The following is a 10,285-nucleotide window of genomic DNA, read 5'->3' on the forward strand; positions in this document are numbered from 1 at the left end:
TCTTCAGCATTGCTGGGGACATATCCACCTCTTTTCATCATGTTTATAAAGGCACGGCTATTTTATCTGCTATTGTTTTGGCTTGGAGTAAGTACGTAATTCTCAAGCACTGAGAGTGATTTATATGCGAAAGAGAGAAACTAAAAACTAAACCGAGGGATAGTTAAAGGATATGCACCAATGGGGCTAGATGTACATTGTTATAATTCCAGAGACGCACTTTGTATTTGCTCATTCTTAAATGGCGCTGACGTGTGGGGACTGGAACAGTGCCGAAGTATTAGGACAGTATCTGGAATTTACATAGAAAATAGCTCTCAGATTACAGTGCAAAAGAAACATCAGGGCTGTGTGTTGTACATGCGATGCTGACATTTGAATGAGATCATTGACTCTGAAAATTTTGCAGTGGGAAGCAGGACATATTTTCCTCTCTTTCGTGATTGTTACTTTATTATTGTCAGCTGTTGCTAATTATCAGATATCTACATAACTTGTTTCAATGTGTGTAACCTAATTTAAGGGGATGAGGGATACGCTTGCAGTAATTACAGCACAAACTATGAACAAACTACAGGTTCCAGAATAGCTGTAATGTGTAACACTGAATGATTGCTTTAAAACATTCAGTTTAATTCAGTTTGATTCAGTTACATTCAGTTTAAAACAGGCTTCAGCAGTGGAATTGAACCCAAATACCACAGGATGCAAACACTGATTACCCCCCTCCAACCCCTCAGCTTTCTGCCTTGTAGAACATTAATTAGACATCTCAAGAAAATGATTCAATCTTTGCAGTCCTAAAAAAAACCCCACACACAAAACCAACACAAACTAATCTGTAGGAAGGTATGGAACTGGGAACGGCATGTTTTCTTCTGTAGATGTGAAAGAACATGTGGATGAATATAGGAGTGAGCTTAGAAGTGAGCTTCAGCGTTACTGGAACAAAACAACTGCGACTATAACACAGTACCATTTTCATGACAACCAAAATACCACTTACTAAGTCTGAATTTGTGATGAACATACCATATTCCCTGGTTCTCCTTCAAGTACTTGTTCAGTAATTCCCTTCATTAACACCCAACAAACACTATCTTTTTATCCTGGCTGCTGTCAAACTGTTTCTTTCAAGAACCTGAAGAATGGAGTGAACCTAGCCATAACTTGGTCCTTTCTAATAGCCAAACATAGCACTGAAACAACACCAATACCCTAATACATGCTACAGTTCGAGAGTTGTTATGTCTTTCTTTTCTGCCTTTGATTACTATACTTAGCTTCCTCTTTCTTTGCCACTGATAAGTGTTTTAATCCATCAGCCAAAGGCATTTAGCATTTGATAAGGCAAGTGGAGCCATCAGCATCACCATCATTACTGGAACCAGCAGCAAGCATCATGGCTGAATCCAGACCACAGGCTTTAAAAATAATCAATGATCATAGAATCATGGAATCATTAAGGTTGGAAAAGACCTCTAAGATCATCAAGTCCAACTGTCAGCCCAACACCACCATGCCCACTAAATCATGTCCTGAAGTGCCACATCTACACGTTTTTTGAACACCCTCAGGGATGGTGACTCCACGATTTCCCTGGGCAGCCTGTTCCAATGCTTGATACAACATGCTGATGGGTATGTTTGGTGCCTTTATTCTTCTAGTACAAATTATCTCCTGTAACTCCATGATTTTGTAATCCACTTTCAAAACACATGAATACTGATGAAGCTCTGTTTTTGTGACAGTCTAAAGTCTAAAGGAGGGTCTGACTCAGAAGTTAGACATAAAGAAAAAATCTCCACTCCTTCAAGATTTTCACTTAAAATACTGTTTTTTCGAGGGCTTATGTCTGCAGCCTCACAGGTGTCAAGGAGTATACATTCTTCAGTAAAAAGTATCTAGGCCTATGTTCCAAAGCCTTTGAAACGTATCCTTGCTGTATGCAGGAGAAAAGAGCACCTTGTGACGATGGCATAAGCATGAAGAAGTTAGTGAGTCATCAGTGCGGAGACAGCTAATGATTTCAGCATTTCACTACCATGACAAATTTAGTAATGCATTTGTTTGTATACCTCTTTACTGATTCCCTGCAGAATAAAATCGCAACGTATAAATACCACTTCCCCTCTCCAAAGACACAAAAGATAGCTGTTCAACAAATACTCTCATCTCGCTGTATTGTACTTCTCTACACCAGAACTGGCTATGTTACCTGTCAAAGAACCTTTAGCAGTACATAAAATTTCCTGGATTATTTCAAACTTTCTTCCAGTTTGATCCAGGCCAGAAAAGACAGATCATCATCAGCACAACCATAAGGCTCCTTCCTTCCACATCCTAAGGAAAGCATTCTTCCATAGGATCAACACAGTCCTCCTTCGCTGGAGATATTGAAAACCTGCCTGGACACAGTCCTGTGCAACCTGTTCTAGGCAAACCTGCTTTAGCAGGCGGGTTGGACTAGATGATCTCCAGAGGTCCCTTCCAACCCATATCATTCTGTGATTCTGTGATTCCAGGTTAAGTAGCATCAGTTCTTGACACAGTTTTCAGTTTGTTCAAGAGCTCTTAAAAAATGGCAAAGACCCCTGAAGAACTTTCGGAATTATCCAGGAGGTGTCATGTAATCCGTTTCACCTCTTACACTTAATACTGCACAGTAAGGTCTCTACATCTATGAACAGAGGAATTTCAGATTTACTGAACCCTTCTTCTGGCAAGCATAGATCTCAAGTTCTAAGCATGTGACTTGGGAGTATTTTCAGTGCTAGTTTTTAGCAGTCAACGAAGTCAGATTACAGTTCATATTTCATTTTAAAGGAATCAACTGATTAGTTCTTTTTGAATGAAGAAATATTATTCATGCATCTTCAACGGAGCTATGGGCCAGACTGGTATAATTTATGGACAGGTTGCCTGCAAAAAATAAGGATGCATTTAAAGCCATTTTTCTGGAGAGAAAACTCATGACTAGCTCATGGCAGCAGACAATTTCAGGTGCTGCTAAAGTAAAAGTGTTTAGTATGGCAGCAAGGATGGTGACAAAAAGATTGTCCGCATACACTTTATCTTAAAAATCTAAATAACAATGTTCTTTTCAACAAACCTAAAATAAGACAGCCGCAAAATGAAACCTCAATGTGTTCATCACAAGATCAGCTGAGCACTTAAGGAAACTATTTTAATTTCAGAAGAGGAAATCTACTTCTTCCTCTTCAGTCACTTCCCATGTTCTTGGACTACTCTTGACAATTGGAATTACTTTTTTCTATCCTTCCGTGCCATGCCCACTCATATTTCTAAGAAATATCAACTGATTTGCAGAAAATATATGAGTGTTACAAATCTTTTAGGAATCAGATACTCTACAGTTTCTTTCTCTGCCTGATCTCTACCCACATCTTTTCCCCCAGGCTGCTTCCAGAGTGTTCATAAAATCACTGCCACCGTTAGCAACACATCTTTGGAGGCAAAGGCTTCGTATGTAAAACTTGCTTTGCGAATTGGCTAATGCAGAAGATATAAGTGCACTCAGCCTCTACAGCTAATAGGTATGTTCTCCAGTTATTTTCATCGTTGAAACTAAAGTCAAACTCAGTTCTTTTAGGATAAAAAAATTACAGCAGTTCTGAACCCAAGAGCCGCAATGCCCAAACTGCTACATTTGAGCCATCCTTCTCCATCAGTCAGGTTGTGCCCTTCATTACTCATGCACAAGACTTCCTATATTTCCTAATAACATAGAGGAGACATCAGCTCACACTCTTTCTGGCATGGAAGAAATCAGTACCTCTGCCAAAGAGAGAGTAGACTCCACTGCAGATGTTGTCAGAGAGCACCAATTGCTGAGGTATTACCTACCTGTAATATTCAGACAAGTGTACATGGTGAGGGTGATAACCTGGACTAGTCTGGGCAAGGGTTGGATCCACAGCCTGCCAATAGTCACACGTGCAAACTCACATAAATGTATAATCTGGATGTTATATCAGGTTCACATATCATTTCAGCTTCCCAGAAGGATCCCAGTGGAGTCAGGGTAACACTATATATTCTAAATAGCCAGTAAGAAGCAAAACCAAACTTCTCTGTCAACTGCTTTTTAACAGTTTCTTTCACAAATTCCTCAGTGTAAGCCAAGATCGTGGAATTTTGAAAAAAACCTGTTACCATATGTGCCCATACCATGTCTATTGCTTCATCATTTTGAGAAAAAGTGGTGGGTGTTTTCGTATTCCTTCAACAATAAATGAAATCCCAGCATGTTGCCGGGTCCCGACCATGTATTATTTTTCACGCAGTCAGGCTTACAGGGAAGCTCTGTCCGAAATTAATTTTGAAAGATGTGTTTGATTTTTATGTTAGTTACTTTATTCACTTGATCCTTTTTTTCACCAAGATTGCACTTTTTTTTTTTTTGTGGGAGAAACCAACAAATGCCCTTTGAGCATAAAGAGAACATGGCTTTACTTTCATAGAGGAAAAACTTCATGGCTCCTTAAGGCTCTCTGTTGTATTTAATAACCCACTGTTATACATGGAACCAGAAAGTGCAAGCCTCTCCCACACGATGGAGTCCTGTCATCTGGACTCTGGGAAGAGAAAGAATTGTGCGGGAAGATTAGTGAAATTGTGAGAGGATGTAAAATATTCTCCGTTTTCCAGCTGAAAGACTTTCTGAGTAAATAACAGACCCTATAGTTCCATCTATGATGTTCATTTGGCTTCTGCAATTGATTTTGTGTCTCAACCTACAAGGACTCAAGCAACAGTAACTGAAATACTAGGAATACTATTAAAAGTCTCCACTCCCACAATTATCAATCATTATTCCTTGATAAGAGCTTTAAGGTCAGATGCTCAGTCTGGCAAAGCAGACTTTAATCCGTTAAATCACTTTGGCTTTCACCTTCAGGAAAGGCCTCCAGCAGTAAGGTCTTTTTGTTCATATACTCAAAGAAAGTTTATCATTTTAGAGTAAATACAATTTTCTGAGATACTCATTATGGTTGGGTTCTACAGAGCCCATAGTTTTCTCCCAGTGTGCAGACACCATGTTTCTGGGCAGGGAAGGAGCTATGCAGGGGTCGGGGTTGCTCTGTTCCTCAGTGTGGGGTGGAAGCCTGGCTGTCATGTACACAGCTGGGAGATCTCTGCAGCAAAAATGAGGTCCTTATACACAAGGTGTTTTGAAGAATAACAGTTACTGTGGGGCAAAGTCTTCTTTGTCTGCTGCCCATTTACCAGAAGCAAGCTCCAAAGTGAATACTTTGAGAAGCTGATTTTAATCACTCATGACTCATTTCTATCTATGAACTAAATTTTCCAATTTTATAGCATTTCTTTTGATTCATTTTATAATGACAGCTGTAGTCTCAGTTACCAAACATCAACTTATGATATAGGTTGGTTTTGCGTTATTAATGAACTATCAAGAAGGCAGTGTGACTTACAGTAATGACATTTAGCAACTCACTAAAATATCTAGAGAAGAAATGAGAACTTCAGAGAGTTGTTTCTCTTTCTTTCATGGAAACAGAAAAGGACCTCAGATGGGAAAGTGGATTTTAAAAATTATGTGTCCTTTTTACATCCTCATTTATTCCATCATTCACTAATTGTAATTTTATATTATTATTTCATGACATTAAAATACCTTAAACTCTTGACAGCATGTGGATTGTCTTTCAGAAACACTGTCCATCAGATTTTCCTCATTTCACAGCAACGTTCAAGCAATTAGAGTTTTAATGAGGCTGAAAATTTGTAGCCCAAATAATGTAATGAGTTTGACTATCTTCCAGAACGACTGTGGCACTAATGCAGGAATGCATTTAACCATATGCTTGAATTCATAACTGTGTCGTTGGGCAGCAGCAGTCTTCCTGACTTAAGTGAAGTGGAAGCCCACTCAACATTTTCTGAGTTTGGAAGATTTATTGTACAATTTCTTTGCCTGTGTGAAAAGTACAAGTATGATATTTCTGTTTTCTCACATCACATTCTGCTATCACAATGTACTTATTCATGCCCACAAATTATGCACATGAGACCTGATCGATTACTTAACTTTCAGTTTTAAAATACCACTTAGAATTGAACAGTATTTCTCAAATGGGAGGTAAATTAGATTCTGTAACTTAGCAGAATATGAAAGATTAAACTGTATCAGTACCATAGACTGAACGGTGCTGATGGCTGTCAGGACTTCCAATTATGTATCTGTGATAAATGAGAACCTTTTGTTTCCTCTTCTTTTCAGAAGGTCTTGCATCCTGATAGAAATATTTTTTTTTCCTAAAGTGACTTCATACACATTGTTTATCCAACTGTGGAATAAACATTCATCCTCAAAAATAAAGAACTAATTAGTTTGGGGCAATTGCCAGACACCAGCAGCACACATTCCAGAGTCACAGTAATGAGAAGTCTATAAAAATTATCCTACTATTTAGGTAACCATAGCACAGTTGTGTTAAAGTTCTTCTGCAAAAAGATGCTGGCTAGCTGCCAGCGCAGCCAGCATTTGTCAAAGCTGAGAAAGTAACTTCATGAACAGTTCTTTTTTTTTGTGAGGGAAAAACAAAACAAAACAAAACAAACCCACCAAAAATGCTAAAACAACTTTAAAGCAAAAGTAAATGGCAGATTTTAAAGTAGTCACGTAGATTACATTCTGAATTTTCTTCAGAGGTAAACACAAACCTCCCTAAAATAAAAAAAAAAAAAATTATTTGAATATTGGTTCCTCATTTCATACCTACATATTCGATTTAGAATTTAACTATAAACAAAAAATTCGATTTGCTAGTTCAGTAGCTTTAAAAATGGTAAGTTAATCTTACTTTGCATGACTAAGAGCAAAATTAGAAAAAGAATGATCCTTAAACATATTGGATACCTAAATCACTGCAGAAAATTAAACAACCTAGACCAAATTCATCCTTATAGGAACACAACAGAACAGAAATGAACAATGAACTAATTAACCCTCTTGAGTTTAACAGATAATTCACTACAAATTAATATTACACTTTAAGTATTAACTTCAGGTCCTTGGTCATTTAGTTTTATTGTGTCTTTTCATAGTGATATAATTAGTATAGCTATGTAGAGTTATATAGTAAATTTAGAAGTTTGATTACAATATATATTTTTAATCCAGTTTATGTGTTTCCCAAGAAACGTAAGTAACCCTTTAGAAGGACAAGGCACTTAAAAAGTTTGTACTCTTAAAAAGTTTCTACTTTTTAAAAGCCTTTTGGAAAAATACTATACATGCTTCATTAATCTTTAAAAAGAACAAGCTTGGGCTCCTAGCACAAGGATGAATTCCTTATAGATGATCGTTGAAGATGTACTAATCCTAACCCTCAGTCCAGTTTTAGCCTTGCAGCATACCAAATTCCAAGAACCACCCTGTGAATTCAGTACAGAATGAAATCCCTCTGCTACCTGGCATCGTGTGGAAGGAGACTCCCAACACAAGTGTTCTCCTCGGTGCCACCTAGATCCCAAGAAGTGGATCACGAACTGTGTATCAGAAAGGGTCACTCTCAACTATAGTTGAACTGTAACTCAGCATTCTTTTATCAGCTCCATCAGTAATCTTGAGTTTACCTTCTGCAAGACTAACCCTTGCCTTAGCTTAGCATTGGCTGAGAGACCACTTACACCACGGAAACTCAGTATGGCAAGGAAATTTGAGAAGTCATTCTTCAAAACCTACTTTATCATCCTTTTTCACATTAAAAATATGTTTTACCTAGTTACTCTGTGATTCTAACATTCTAACATCTATATTTAGCCTAATCTTAATAGTCCTGCCAGATAGAGAATCTTAATGATGCAAATTATTTATTCTTTATTATTATCTAAAGCTTAGTTTATTTTTTTTTTAAACTCAGTAACTTTTATTTTACTTATTGCTGAAGATGTCTGTCCAGCTAGAAATGTGACACGAACTTTAAATACAGCTTTTCTTCATGAGGCCATCTCAGCATGGTAGCTAACTCAGCAGGGAAAGCGCTTTTTCACACTGCCTAAAACATGGAAACCTGCTCTTTTTATCAAAGAATGGTAGGATCACTGAGGTTGGAAGTGACCTCCATGTTTCATCTAGTCCTCCTGCTCTGAGCACGGCCAGCTTCAAAGCTAGGTCAAGTTGCTGGGGTCCTTGTTCGTCTGGGGTTCAAAACTCCAAGGCAAGGTGTAGCTTTGCTGAGTGACCCTTTCCAGTGTTTAACAACTCATAAAATTTTGCTTTATATCCAGTTAGGATTTCCCTTGCTGCAGCTTGTGACTGTTGCCTCTTGTCCTTTTTGTTGTACACCTCAGAGGCAACTCTCGTGCTATGATAGCTCCACTCAGGTAATGGAAGACAGCAGTTAGCCTCCTCCTCATCCTTCTCATCTCCAGGCCACACAAGGAGACTTCCCTCTGCTCTTCTTGCTTATTAAGTTCTAATCATCAGCTCCCTAACCATCCTAATGATCTTGCACTGGCATCCCTGCAGATTGACTGTGTTATAGCAGGGGTCCCAATGCTGTACCCAGATGTGACCTGGGGGAAAAAAATACTACCATTGCCTGCTGGCTATGCTATCACTCATGCACCCAGGGTGGTGTTACCCTTCATGGCTGCCAGGGTGCCCTGCTCTCTCATGTTCAGCTTGTTGTCTGCCAGGACCTTTGCTGCAGAGCTGCTATCCTGCCACTCAGACCCCATCCTGTACCCGTACTTGGGCTTATCCACCCCAAGTGCAGGGCTTTGCATTTTTCTGCGTTTGAAACCCATGAGGCTCCTGTTGGCCTGGTCCTCCAGGCTGCAGCGCCATAGATGAGGAAACCCTAACCCTAACCCTACCCATGGCACAGGAGCCTCTCTCAACACAGCAAATCAATGTGACAAAAGTCCTTGTTATTCTCTCAAACCTGATCGTATTTTTTTGTTTCCAGTAGTAGCTTTTCACAGCACAACATAGTATGGTAAAGAAATACACCTTAGTCACGGTTCAAAAATCAGCTCAATTTGTTCTTTTTAACTAAATCATTCATTTTTATTTCATTCAGGAGAAGCCCAAACCATAGGCAGAATGTAGCATTGGTCTTAAGATTAGCCTTGGTGCAACTTCCCAACCAGTCTGTGAACTTATGCTAAAAGATAGTCTCAGATTGTAGAAGCCAAGCCGTAACCACGTTCTGCTCCATTGCCTTATGTTTGCCCCATGGCTCTTGGTTTTCCTACAAAGTAAATACAGCACAAGAGTCTATTTGAATTACTCTCCAAAACGTAGATATATATTTCACTGTGCAGTGAGTATTTGCACCTTATGTTTACCCTATTCTTTGTCGTCTCTGAAACTGCATTTCTAATATTACCCTTTTGTTTGGCTTTGAAAAGATCTCTTAAAATATGCTATTCTTTTTATAGTTGCTTTCCAAAATAAGCTTTGTACAGATGTTTGCTATCTAAATCTAATTAATCAAATTGATTCTTCTTTTATAGTAAAGGAAGACAGATACGGTGAAAAATGCAAATACTAACAGATATCGAATATACATCAAAGGCTTTTTTTGCCACTATACTTTCTGGGAAATTGCCTCTGCAATGCAAATGAAAAACAGTAAAAGTAATTCTACTAAATGAACAGAAGATATACAGGTTTCTTTAACTCTCATTTTTGAATGATTAAAACATTTCTAAATACCCCTTCCCCTTTGAGGAGAGAGACCTTTGAAACATAAATATCTCGTTTTAGAGCTGTAGGATTGTTCAGATTTTAACTAATCATGTCCTATTTCTTTAATCCTTTTTCTTTCTTGATGTCAATGGAATGCATATACTTTATTTACAATCACATTAAAAATAATACTTTCATGATCTGTTCGTCATATTGAGGAACAGATTAGCTATGTAAAAAAGGCATTAAAATAAAAAGGGACAGCAAAATCATTTTTACGGTAGAATTTAGGATTGCAGATTATTATTTAGCTAAATATGTGGAACTGTGACTACAGAAAAAATGCTATCCTTTAAAAATTACTTGCTCAGATAAAAATAAAGTTAAAAAATTAATGGGATTAAACTATGATTTGGTGATTGTTCATGTTGCCAGTGCTCCTTGCCATGGTTATTGATGAAAGTGAATTCTGAGACCAGTGTTCCACGCAAAAACTTGTTATGGGCAGAAAAGAAAAGGCACTTTATATGGGAAGCCAAGAACTTATTGTTAGTCTAATGATAATCTTAAGACTAATTACAATACAACAGTTATTAA

This window comes from Leptosomus discolor, chromosome 1 (assembly GCF_034619465.1).
Source record: "Leptosomus discolor isolate bLepDis1 chromosome 1, bLepDis1.hap2, whole genome shotgun sequence".
NCBI lineage: Eukaryota > Metazoa > Chordata > Aves > Leptosomiformes > Leptosomidae > Leptosomus > Leptosomus discolor.